Source organism: Eulemur rufifrons, chromosome 10 (genome assembly GCF_041146395.1).
Source record: "Eulemur rufifrons isolate Redbay chromosome 10, OSU_ERuf_1, whole genome shotgun sequence".
In the NCBI taxonomy this organism is placed as follows: Eukaryota; Metazoa; Chordata; class Mammalia; order Primates; family Lemuridae; genus Eulemur; species Eulemur rufifrons.
The window spans coordinates 18,597,168-18,610,496 of record NC_090992.1 but is presented as its reverse complement, the minus strand read 5'-3'; the positions used below and the strand labels follow the sequence as shown (position 1 = coordinate 18,610,496).

At 36.6% G+C, this 13,329-nt stretch overlaps 1 protein-coding gene and 1 pseudogene across 2 annotated transcripts in view; one reads left to right on the top strand and one right to left on the bottom strand.

Moving 5' to 3' along the window:
• Positions 1–12,583, bottom strand: part of LOC138392995 (large ribosomal subunit protein P1-like) — a 32,323-nt pseudogene extending 19,740 nt beyond the window's left edge.
• The window catches only part of TENM2 (teneurin transmembrane protein 2), a 1,169,384-nt gene that overhangs the window by 121,676 nt on the left and 1,034,379 nt on the right, over positions 1–13,329 (top strand). The gene's annotated exons all lie outside the window — the stretch shown is intronic.

The window sequence follows — 13,329 nt, the reverse complement described above, 5'->3', positions numbered from 1 at the left end:
TACAGCTATTACACAGCCTGGGTGAATGACAGTGTTTTTCCTCTGGTCAGCTAGCAGAAACTTGAAAGGGGGGTGGCACAGATGGAGAAGGTGTGTGCATGACTCCTGCAGTTTGGATGCCAGTGGCACCTGGGCAATGGGAGAAGGTGGTGTTCATTCTCTTTTCTGGTCCGAGAAGACCTGCAGTTATCACCAGGAGCACACTGGCCGCTGTGTCTCTGGTCACCACACATTAGCTGTGACTGCCTTGGAAGCCACCCCTTCCCTCCCTCCACGTTGATCTCGTTGCTGCCAGACCACTTTCATTTTTCTTGAGGCCACATTTGAGAAGACGGAGAAGGTCCTCCAAATTGTGTTTGATAAATGGATTGAAGACCCTGCTCTTTTTGTTTTCAGAGCTGAGCATTTCTCCCTTCTTCCATCTTTCTTTCTCTTCACCTCCTTTGGTCCTGCTACCTTATTATAAAATACCTGGTGCCTGAGAAGCAACTTCTCAGGTTTTAGGTTTTTTTATTTATTGATTGATTTTTGTAACAAAGTGAGTTTTTCTTTAAAATTATAAAATGCTTCCCTTGTGTATCTGTTACAAGCAGCAATCCAGAGAATTAATTCAGGCTATTTTCAGACCTATTTCAGACATTTTGATGACTCAGAATCTGAATCAGAGCAAATAGAACACGATCTAAATACTACAAGGTGACACAAATTCAGCACGAGTAGGAAAGGATTAAAAAGGCAGTAATTGCAGTTATTCATCTTTAATTAGTTTATATTGAGAGAAGTAATGCTGCAATTCTGGAGATACATGTTTAGGTGTCACTTACATCATTTTTCAAATATATAGTCCTAGGAATATAAAAATAACCAAAATTTATGAAACCTGTAACCAAAATACAAAGGTTCTGTCTCCTTGCTTGAAGTTTTGAATGTTCCTGCTTTACAGTTGCTGAATCCAAGATTTATGTTATACTTCCCACAATAATCAGTGCTGTCGTAAACGAGCTACCGTAATTCCAGCTATTTTTTTTTTTTTTTTGGCACTGTTTGGTATATGGGAGAAAGAGTATATGGTAATTCCTGTCCTCAAGAAGCCTCTAGTTCAGAGGAAACTAATATGAAATTGTTTACTTATTTATTCAGTAATTATTATGGAACATCACCTATATTCCAGTTAGGGTTCTACCATTATTTACATATTTATCAAACTGAGTCTTGGAGAAATTAAGAATGTTACACAATATCACCTGTAGGGGGATTGTATTTTGCAAAGATAACGACAATAGTATCTTCTATCTTACATGCTCTTCTCCAATATAATTGTGCCACTCTCCCATCAAGAGGTGGAGTCTATGTCCTATCCTCTTGCTCTGGGCTGCTTTTAGTGCCTCGCAGGTAACCAATAGAAGGCAGTGCGAGTGACACTGTGTGACTTCTGAAGCTAGGTCAGAAAAGGTCCAGCAGCTTCCACTTCCTCCTAGGAACACTGGCTTGGAGCCCAGCTGTCATGCGGTGAGACCCCAGGCCACATGAAGATGCCATGTGTAGGTGCTCTGATTTCAACCTTTGAGTCGTTGCCACCCAATTGTCAGTCATCAGTGAAGATGATTCCAGACCCCAGACTTATTAGTCTTTTGACATTGCAGAACAGAGACAGTCTATTACCCTATACCCAGTCCAAAATCTTGGCTCACAGAATATGATGTTACCACTAAAGCTGATATTTATATACACACACCATATATACATATACACACATATACACATATGTATATGTATATATACATTTATATGCATATGTATATGTGTGTATATAATGTTCAGTCTTGCCATAGCTGATGATAAAATGTTGAGCAAAACAGATATCAATAAGAGATGATACTATTAATAATGTGTCTGGTAATCAGCTAATAAAAGTTTCCTTTTATTGGTTGCTTTGTGCCAGGTTTTGTGACCTAATGCTTATATAATCCTCACAAGGACCCTGAGTTAGCCATTGCTGCTCTTCCCATTTGGTGGATGAGGGAACTAAGGCACAGGGATGAAATAGGAAGTGAGGGAGCAGGATGTAGAGCCTCTGTCCTTAACTACTTGGATGGACGCTGTGTCTAAGGGCTGAATATTAATATGTGCAGTCTGGCACTGGTGCACGAGTTCAGAGACTATGTCACTCTGAGGTAGGGTGATTTTAGACTTCATAAGGTTTTGTGAGGAGATAAAGTTTATACTGAACCCGGCCATGTGTGTAAGATTTAGATAAGCAGAGCACAGAAGGAGAAGAGAAGGTATTGAATGTGGAAGTAACCATGGGAACAAAGTTAGAAGTATGAAACGAATTAATGAGCGCATGGATGGAGAACAAACTAGTAAAAAGAGATTAGGGAGGGGTATGAGAGAGGGTGCTGGGTGGGTTCCTTCAGGAATATAAAGCTCTGGAGCATTTGACCTGTGAGGAGCATGTCTAGGCTAATAGTTCAGGGGAATGTTACTCTAGCAATAGTATGGAGACTAGGAAGCCTGAAGGTGGTTAATCTGAAAGAAAAATAAAAGCTGAGATGCTGTTTAATTCTTAATAGCCAATAGATAAATTGGCAGGTGGTAATGATAACAAAGAGTAAAGGCAAATTTAAAGAAATTTCAAAGAAATAAATGACAAAGCTTAATGACAGATAGAACATAAGGGCGGAAAGAATAGGAAGTGGTGAAAGTGGTTTCCAGCCAATGAACTTGGAAGTGTGGTAGAAAAATTCTCTACATCGAAATCGGTACTGCAAAAAGTTGACGATTCTTACACAATCATAGTTCTTTATAATTATATTTCCTTAGATCTGTAAGGTCCTTCACTTTTCTATAGATAACATACAGTTGTTTTATTCGATGCCCACTACAAGACTGTCAGTTAGCCATGCAGGACAAGTAGCTGTCTTATGTATGGATAATGTAGCTGAGTATCATAGCAGTCTAATGCCTTGTCAAGATCCCATGGCAGATACAGGCACCTTCTGGACTCAGGTCTTTTGTTGCACAGTCCACTGCTATTTCTATGTATACAACTGACTTTTTGAATAGATTTTGGACTTGGGTAGGAAGTTTTTTCTGTTCTGAGAACCTGAGAAGTACAGATATTTGTTAGTACCCTGTACACTTAGAATATTTTGTGGTATTTGACTCTGAGGACTAACCTTACCTTAGTGGGTAAATGAAAGCATGAATAAGGTTTAAGGTGGTTTCTTGAACTTATTCTGTATACAGAAAGAGTTTAGGGGCTTTGAAGGCTGTGACAACTTACAAAACACTTAACAGCTTTCCGCCACCCCAACAGTGTTAATCCCCCAGCCTTTGTACGGTGTATGGACCCAGTACAAACTGTATTCTGGCCTGGATCACCCTGAATTGTAATTATTTCTTTTCATACCTACTCTGCTTACTAGATTGTAAGCCCCTTGAAAGCAGAAACCATGACTGTCAGTCTCTGAATTCCTTGAAATTTTTACAGTGCTTGCCACATGGTGGGTACACATTAAATAATTGTTGATATGAAAAAAGGCAACAAATTTTGGCAGTAAAAGGTTTTTGGCTGGGAAATGTCATTACCCTAGTGCCACAAATGAGAATTTGTTAAGCACTTGTTTCCACAAAGCGTGTGCTGAATGCTCCTGAGAACAAATTACACAGATCTGCTTCTTGACCTCTAAGAACTTATTCATAATTTAATACATATATCAGGAATGAGGGCAAATATGGAAAGGACACACAATAATTGAATTACCAACATTAAACAGATATACAAATAGGTTAGATTAAATATTTACTTTGTATGTGCATTACCTTGTAAAGGGTAATTGCATTTTAGTGGCCGGTGAGTATATGGAAACCATTTGAGTTTTATGTTTAGACAATAGGATCCTATCATAATGATTACAATGTAAACTGAATTTTGATGTTTTTATGCATGAAGATGGACATTAATATTCCCTATGAGGTTAATTTACATTATAGTGAAAGAAGAAGTCATATACCTTGGCTAGAATCCAAATCTAGACACCTCAGGCCAAATTACAGCAAATGGAGTTTAGCTGTAGAACTCCACCATTTAAAAAAATATGGAATCTGGAAAATATGTGTTTTTCATCAAAAGCAGGAAATAGGGTATTTGACAACATGCATTTGTCTACTGAATGTGATGGAATATGTGATGAAATATGTTTTGTCAATAAAATAAATTGCCAAACAAAATGTAATCCTTTCTGCAAATGCATTTAGTCTCCAGAATGAAATAAGCTACTTCCACAAAGCACGTTTCTCCTTTGAATTATTTTAGATTTGCTGTCTATCAAAAACAATGGAGAAAATGTGTTTTGTCAGACACTGTATTTCAAGGTATATAGATAAAATGTATCTAATCAGAAAAAAATAGTAGGCTCAGTTGTGGAGGGTCACTAAATGTTTGTAGCATACTGATGTATTTTAAATGAGTCTATAATTTTTGGCTTAAGAGGCTAAATTTTCGGGCTCAGCGTGGGTTGTATTCTCGAAAACATTCAAGTGATACCCTGGCTGGTTTGGGGATATTCATAGCACTTTTATTATATTATGTCATCACCACATCACTGAAAGAGTTAATCACATACCTAATTAGGTTCTTTTCTTCATTCTGCTTCTGCTATGTGAATTGGTCCTTTGCCCCAAGGCTCCCAAGGAATTTTAACTTACATAATTAATTGATACAGTTTAACCCTTCAAATGTGACTCTAACACCATACCTAGATTAACACAATTTTAGATCTCTAGTGAACAGCCTATAGTGGACAAATTGAAGTTAAGTAATTAAGTGTTATTAAGATAAAATATAATTTAAAAGAAGTGATCAAAGGAGTAATATGTGTGCAAGCAGCTTTGAGAAGAGTGAAATATTATAATAAAAATAAGAAATTATGTGAATGGGAAGATTTTTTTTCTTTCTCCCCCTTTTTTTTTTTTTTTTTTTTTTTTTTTTTAATAAGAACACACTTTCTCACTCATGGTGTGGTATCTCCTTAATATTTAAGGCTTGAATGAGATAATGTCTATAAAGCTCTTGGCTCTGTTCCTGGCAATATTTCTATATTGATTTATGGTTTTCCAGTATTAAATAAACATTGTTCCATTTGGTTCTCAAACTGTTCTCTTTTCAGGACAGGAATCATTTATTACCATTTTATGGAAGAGTAAACTCAGGTTCAGAGAGTCATATAGTGATGGATCCCAAAGGTGGGACCAATCTCTACCAGTGAGTGAGAGGGGCTATCTATCTAGGGAGCACATGATATTTTAACTATGTCCTGAAGAATAAAGGGAAAATCAAAAGGCAAGAACTGTGTGGGAATGTTGAGTGTAGATGACATGTAGAGTGTATTGCTGATAACCTATATTGCAGGAGGAGGGCTACAGCTTATTGGGAAATGAAGCTCGGAAGGTAATTTGGAGTCATAAAGTCTCTTATGGACCTTAATTCTAGAGGTACTGGGGAGCTACTGGAAATGCTTTAAGCAGGTGACTGACATGACTTAGCTTATGTTTTTGAACACTAGCTTTGGTGGTAGTGTGAAAGGGAACTAGAGCTGGGGACAGACCCTGGGCAGGGTGCATGTGGGTGTATCACTGCTGTCCTCCAGGTGAAAATAGCCTGAGCTGAGGCTCTGGCAGTAGAGGTGAAGAAGGTGGGGATGGGATTCAAAAGATATTTCTCAGCTTGGATCAGGGGACAGTCATCTATGGTGGACAAGGGCATGGGAGAAATTGGCAATAATTGCAAAGTTACATAGGAGATAATGTTGAGATACAGATTTTAAAATGAAAGAAAGGAAAGAAGGGAGGAAGGGAGGGAGGGAAGAAGGAAGGAAGAAGTTGCTATTGGCAAAACAGATATATTTGGTTTTGAAGATAAGGAATGTGAGACTGCAAGATCAATAAGCAGGTATACTGTAAAGGTGGATCCTGAGTCCAGGAGAGACACTATAAGAAAGAATCAAGATTTGGAGGGGTATTACTTTATTTGTTTTGGTGATTTTCATGATATATATTATAAATAAAATGACTTTACAAGAATTTTAATTAATCTTCAAAATGATGTATTGGAATGAAATTTGGCAAATAACTTGGCTTAATTTTGATGTTCCTCGTATTTTTACTAAGTAATAATTATTGAGAGTGTTCCTGTCTCTGGGGTTAAGGTTAACATGAATTATCTCAGTTAAATCAAAAAACTTGGAGAGACCTAGAGGAATAGATATTATCATTCATATTTTCCAGTGAGAAAACTAAGGCTTAGAGAAATGAAATTAATTGTCCCATGTAGAACAAGACTTCAAATACTTGTATCTCTAAAGTCTAAACTCTTACACCGTAACCATACAAAAATGGTTCAAATCTGATTCATCCACATAGCATCCCATTCACAATAGCAACTTCCATAGGGCTTTCATGGATAGCCTAACCTCTTCTTTAGTGTGAAGTTATTCAAAAGTACCCAGCAGAGGACTGGACCCACAGAAGACAGCCAGTGGATATTTATTTCTGTCCTTTTTTCACCCTTAGCGTTCCTTCTCTCTTAACTCTTCTTGCACCCCTTCTGGATATCATGTAAGACCCCTCATTCTCTCTGGTTTTATTGTAGAGATCAATACCCATTATTTCTCTCCTACTTGATTGGAGATATTTTGAATGCAAGGGATTATCTCTGCCTTTTCCACAACAAGCAGCACAGGGCTGTACACTGTGCTAAATGCTGTGCTTGCATTGCCTCATTTATAATTCAATGAGGTTATACTGTAATTATCCCCATTGGTAGAAGGAAAGTCTGTAACTCCACTGGTAATTTGCCCAAGGATTTGCAGAGTTAAGTTAGAGATGAGGATCTGAGCCCTTGTCTAGAACAAGAAGAATGGTAGGTGCTTAAGCTTTGCACAAGTAAGCTTCTATCCTTGCAGGAACAAATGAACAAAAGCACTGTTTCCATAGGCAAGACTTCTGGGGCATGGGCATAACTCTATGATACTGTAGGCTTTTTAAAATCAGTGCTCATGATAATGAGCATAATCTTCCGAATATGACGCCTTTCAGAGAAGGATTAAATAAAGGAATTCCATAACTCAAAAAAATTTAAAGTCAGTCTTTTGGAGTATCTAAAAAGCACACACTCACTCTTTAATCTCACCAATCCAAATAATGAACAGGGGAGTCCACAACAGAATTACAAGATTGTTCCACAGCTTAGTAGCTAATTTGATTTTGTACGGAAGGGTTTTAAAGAATTTTTAATGAAAAGGCAATTAACGTTGAAACCTTCATTAACAGATAGTTAAGAGGGAAAACCGGACTTCTTGCTGAGTTTTTGACTTTTTAACTAATTGCAAAACTTTATGGTATTTTTACTGTATATTAGAAAATGGTAAGGCACTATCTGCTTAATACAGCTAGACCTTATGGGCAAATAGAACACTTTTAAAGGCTTTTAATTTTTTTTTTTTTTAAGTAAAGAGGACAGAACCCCAAAGAACTAATTATAACTGAGCAGCTCTCATTTGATAAAATGGATACAGAGTAATGCAATGTTCACCAAGAAACAGTAATTTTGACTTAGCTTAAAAGATTATTGAAACTATTATTTGTTTCTCTGTATTAGCTTTTCCTTGACCAATTTTGCACACAGCAGAAAGCTGACATTTTATAAGAAAACTGAAGAGCAGTCCTGAGCATTGTACAAAAATATAGCATTGCTTATGAATGTTGGTTTACCCAAATTCAAATCCTATAAACCTGTAAAACACAGCTCATTTCTCATGTTAATCCTAATGATAAAAGGGAACCGTCCATTCTTTGGTTTTTTAATGTTAATTTCGGTACCAGAATTTCTCAAATTTTGTCCTAGAAACTGGTAACTATTATGTTTCCTATCCCTGCCACATGTGCTGTCCTTAGGGCCTTAGAGTAATGGAAATGAAGATAGAAATCTTTTGGCTGGAAAAATATTAGAGAATTTTATTGGCCATATGGTATAACCTCATGCCATGAAATTAGCAAAAGTCTTATTTTCTTGCCTTTCAGAGTGGCTTACATAAAGAATTTTATAAGTTTCAAATTAAAATAACTTCCTAAGTTGTCCCCAGCCAATTTCTTTTGCCTTTACCAGAATTCCTAACCAGGCATCTGGCAAGGCAGGGTATAGGGGAGAGGAGGCTGAGGGATCCCAACAGAGAAGTGGTTTTTTATTCCATCTTTGCCCTTTGGCTAGTCCTTTTATATGTCAAATTGTCCACCTTGGAATCTGGTGATAAATCTCAAACATCTTAAATTTTAGATTGTATATATCAGAAAAGGTAAAACAGTTTTTCTTTACCTTTTTCATCTCTGACCTTGTTTATTGGATGATGACAAGGCTGGAGTCATGTTCCTTTAACAAAAATAGTCTAATTCTATTTGTTAGAAATAAAGAGAACAAAGAAGACACATACTACGTAGGTGTCTTATCATTCAAAGCAATTTTGCATATTGAGAGGATTCATCCCCGTCAATGAAGAACCAAAGTTTTAAACGTCCCTCCTCATCCTGAGTTCTCTGTTCATTCTAGAACTCATTAGATTGAATTATATTATGACCCAATGTACATATCTTAGGCATTCAACATACATATCCTAGACTATAGGGTGAATTTATTGAGCAGTATTAAGTGCATCAGAACAAAAATATTTCCAGAATAAGTTGAAAGAAGAACTGGACTCCCATCTTCGCCACTCACCAGCTTTATTACCTCAGACATTTCTTAATTTTGTTCTTTCATTTGGGACTTTCACTGTTTTAAATCTCAGTTCTCGTGAGCTAAAACTATACTGTTTTATTTGATTATAATCAAAACAATTTTGGAGGCTCAGAAGAATACAGGGAACATCTACATAATGGGACATTTGCGTCTGGCTATTTCTCATGCACTTATTTTCATGTATTTCAGAATTTGTACCTCCATACATTGTTAAAAAAAGAGAGAACTATGGTAGCAAATGGATTCTTTCTTTTGATTGGTTATTTTGCCCAAGCATAGATTCTTCTCAGTTCTTTCTTTCTTTCTCTCTCTCTCTCTCTTTCAAAATGAGAACTTCTTTAATGGGCTTCTCTTTGGGAAAGATGTGAAGAAATAAAGAATTTTGACTAATAAAAATTACTGAACTTATATTTTCATAGAATTTTTTAAATACATTATATTATTTTAAATACATTTGAAGGAATGTTTCTGCAAACATCCTCTTTATGTTTTGTTTTATTTTGGAATATCTACATGGTTTCCATTCATGAATGAAATCAATAATCGGTGTGTTACAGTTTTTTAATAACCCAGAAGACCCAAATATTACACATTGGACCTTGAGCAAGGTCTCAGTGATGCCAGTTTTAACTACTGATGCATATAAGTAGTTGATTTTTAATCTTTACCAGAGATAACCAACCCTTTTGTTCACTGACATAGTTGTTATTATTATGAGAAAAATCTGGTATATTCGTTAAACTACAAAGAGCAAGAAGAAACTAAACTGGTGTCCTATGGTGTCAGCTCAATCCAAAGATCTGTGTTGCATGTAGGAAGGGCCAGTCGAACTAGGAAATTCAACAGGATTCACAGCCATTCTCTGTGAGGAAGGGATTTCCCAAGTCCCTTCTCTACACTCAGTTTTGTCATGTACGGAATGTTTAGTATTCACGTTTATTGTTCTTTTTATTAAAATGTATATCCAGTCTGTACTCCAAACAACAAATGCAAATTTTGATACTTTAGCTCTGTTCCTTTCTTCACTTAAGTCACAGAAATCATAAAACACAGACTTTTTGAGTGAACTTTTATGTTCAGATATAATCTGTTTACAGCAGATGAGGTATGATAATTTTATGAGACTATTTTGCACACTAGTACAATAAAATTATTGAATTAACCTGTCTGCACCATGTCCTTTATTATTATTTTTATCCCCTTTTATTATGCCTCATCCAAATTACTAACACAGGCGATGTGTTCCCTTATTTCTGCATTAGACTTATTAATTTGTTCACTTGGCCATATGTGTACATGCCTTGACATGAACTGGATATCAATTCCCTTGTCACATTTTCTTTATTCTGCCATATTGTGACTTGACACCAAAATACACACTGCAAAATGTATGTTAGGCTGGGACATTAAAATGATTGACAGTGAACTTGCAGGGCAAGGAGGAGGCTAATCCATATATGACACACAGAAGCTGTTTTCCTGGAAACAACTTCATCATTGTTCCTAAACATGAGAGATGAGCCTATGTGCCTAAAAAATCATTTAGGTAAACAGCAAAGAATTTTGTTTGGCAGGGCATGAATACCATAGTCTTTCTCCTTTTCACTCACTGCGGCAAATGGAAATAGGTTCTTCCCACTGAGATTAATAGCTGTTTTAAATCAATAAAGGATGTGTAAATCTTTGGCTAGTTACTATTGAGTCATATTCAGTCCTTTTATATGTATGTAATAACATCTCAGAGTAATTGAAATATAAGTCAAGCCCATGGGGAAAAAAATGTTCATGTATGTGTGGAATGTAGGCTAGATATATAGTCACCATTTGGGGGTAATAAATTGTTTTGAGAACAAGTTGAAATCTGATGATAGCCTGTATCAAATTTTTAGGTGCAATATCTTATAGTATTCAATATTTCACATTACATGGACAAAAAAGAAAATAGGAGACTAAGTTGAATCAAAAAATCATATGAGGCCTAAGAAAAGACTGTTCCCAGATGGAATTCACTGAAGATTCTGTTTCTTTGCATTTTCATTATAATTAATTCTTTAATATTGCCAGTTGAATCTCACGAATTGAAAATGTTCCAATCCATACAATCTGGCATCATGCTGCTCTTCTGAAATTCCAGGGAGCTTTCCTAAGGGAAGATTGGAAAATTCACAGTATGAATGGAGCAATTAGAGTAGAGGTGTGGCATGGAGAGATGTGGGCCAAGTAGATATAACATCATGACAATGGCCTCTTTCCAAATGCAACACAGTCAAATTAGCACATCATAATAAGGGTAGAAGAGAGAGAGAGAGATCCTGCTCTTTGGAAAGCAGTGTGTATACATCTAAATTCCATCATCTCCAAGCCATATTTTAAAAGAGGTGTATAGATAGGAGAGTTGGAAGCAGCATTAGAGGAGTTGAGAAAAAAATGCATGGTTTCAGGTAAGGGTGTGTGGGTGTCAAGGACAGTGGGAAACACAAAAGAGACAGGTCATTGCCTAGGAGTCAAGGTATGGACCAGGGACCCAAAAGGTTTGGTGAGGATGGAGAATTACCAAAGAGGGGGATTCAATGGTAGAATCCTGCTACCTTGGAGAAAAGCTGTCAGAGTGGCAAAGGGGCTCACATACGAAGGCAGTGGCAGAACCAGGGACCCCTGTTTCATGTATGTCTCTAGGATTGCCCTGAAGGCTTAAAGTATTCATTCATTTAAGAAGTTAAACACATAGGAAGTGTCAACCTCCTTGAACCTTATGTAAAATTCATGTAAGCTTTTATTTTACCTTATGATATTTTAATTGTAAAAACAATATATATGCGCAGAAAATTTATAAAACCAAAGGGGGTACTTCTCCTCTCCACACCCAAAGATAACCAGGGTTAACTGCCTTATCCTTGGTCCTACAAGACCAGGAATGAGTTCAAAGATAGTGGGAATAAAACTCATAGACGACTGTCAGTTTTATTTACAAGCTTTAAGAGACATAAATAAGGCTGTAAAAATAAGCATTTGCACGGGATACATTTGGACAAGCTTGGTGTCCACATTGTGCTTCTCATGGGGATGTGGCCTAAGGAGGAATGCTGATCCCCAGCCTTCCTTAGGCCCAAACAAAGGAACATTATCCTCCCCTTTCTGGAACCAACCGCCAAAGGGCCACCTTAGTTCCCAGGAAGACCATTTTTGGGTTTTGTTTTCTGTCAAACTTTTTTCTTCTTTCTCTCTCTCTGTCCTTCTATATTGACAGAATTGAGTTGTTACTGTGTATACAGCAGGACTCTGCCTTTTTCATTTGGTAACATTTTTGAGTATTTCTCATAGAGATACGTAGTCTTTAAAACATAACTATATAATACTGTTTAATTTTACTGAGGGAATGGTGGATCTAGTCAGATTTTGATTTATTTGTGGAAAATGAAAAGGAGTTAATTCAGCAAATTCTCCGGATTAAAAACTCACTTGCTGGGTTGTGAGAGCTAAATTTACTGAACTTTCACTTGTATTCTCGGGAAAATAGTCACTACTATCTGCTAGAGGAGATATCAGTTAAAATGAACTGTGAGAGTTTATCTCTACAAGAAGGAAAAATTATTCACAGGTTGTACCCACATAAGATGGAATTCTTCATGAAAAAAATTACACATCTAAATCATTCTTTTATTTTTACTTTTTGCTTTTTTTTAATTAAACCTTTATTTGCTTTCTTTCATTCTTTCTTTTTTTAACTTTACCTTCTCTCTTTTCTTGTGCACCCTCGACAGCATCTGTATTGTGTACCGAGTAAGTCATGTTAATGGATTCCATAGATAATTTCCAAAGGTTGAAAAGGCCTTTGACTTCAGAGAAATTGAAGCAATTTTGAAAGAAGCCAAAGAGGTGTATATTATTATAGAACCCTCCACATACACATGAATAGTGGAGTGACATTTGAATTTGACAGAGAGAGTGAAAAGATCAAGTTGAAATGTGGCGCTGGAGAAGGGAATGCCTCCTTCTCCGTGCCTTCTCTGTTTGCTGAGAGAAGATATTCTGAAACTCTGAATGAGAAGCAAAGGGCATTAGCATCAAGCGAGAGTACAGGAGTCAACTCGGATTTGCAAATAGCAAAGTCATCTCTCTCGGCTAAACTCCAGGAAGACCTTGAAGCTGAGATCCAAGATCATACGCTCAAAAATAAGAAACTTTTTTGTTAAAGAAGAGTGTGTAGGTGACCAAAGTTGAATTTGCACAATAAAGGAAAGATCACAGGAAGGAGACTCCGAGGAAGTTAGGCTATCTGGGCTGGTGGTGGGAGTCTAATTCAAGAGGCTGGGCTAGTCTCTGAGTCTATAAAATGATTTCTGAGAGAGGAACAACTTCCACTTCAGCTTAAAAAAAAAAAGAAAAAAAATTCTGAGGGCACCTACATTGACATTTTATCTCTTTTAAAAGGTTGGCTCCTCACTGCAGTTATGAGCATTTATTCTTTATAATTTATACTAAGGGCTACATTTTCCCCTAAGTTTTCTCCTTAAAATCTAAGGCAACCATGGTCC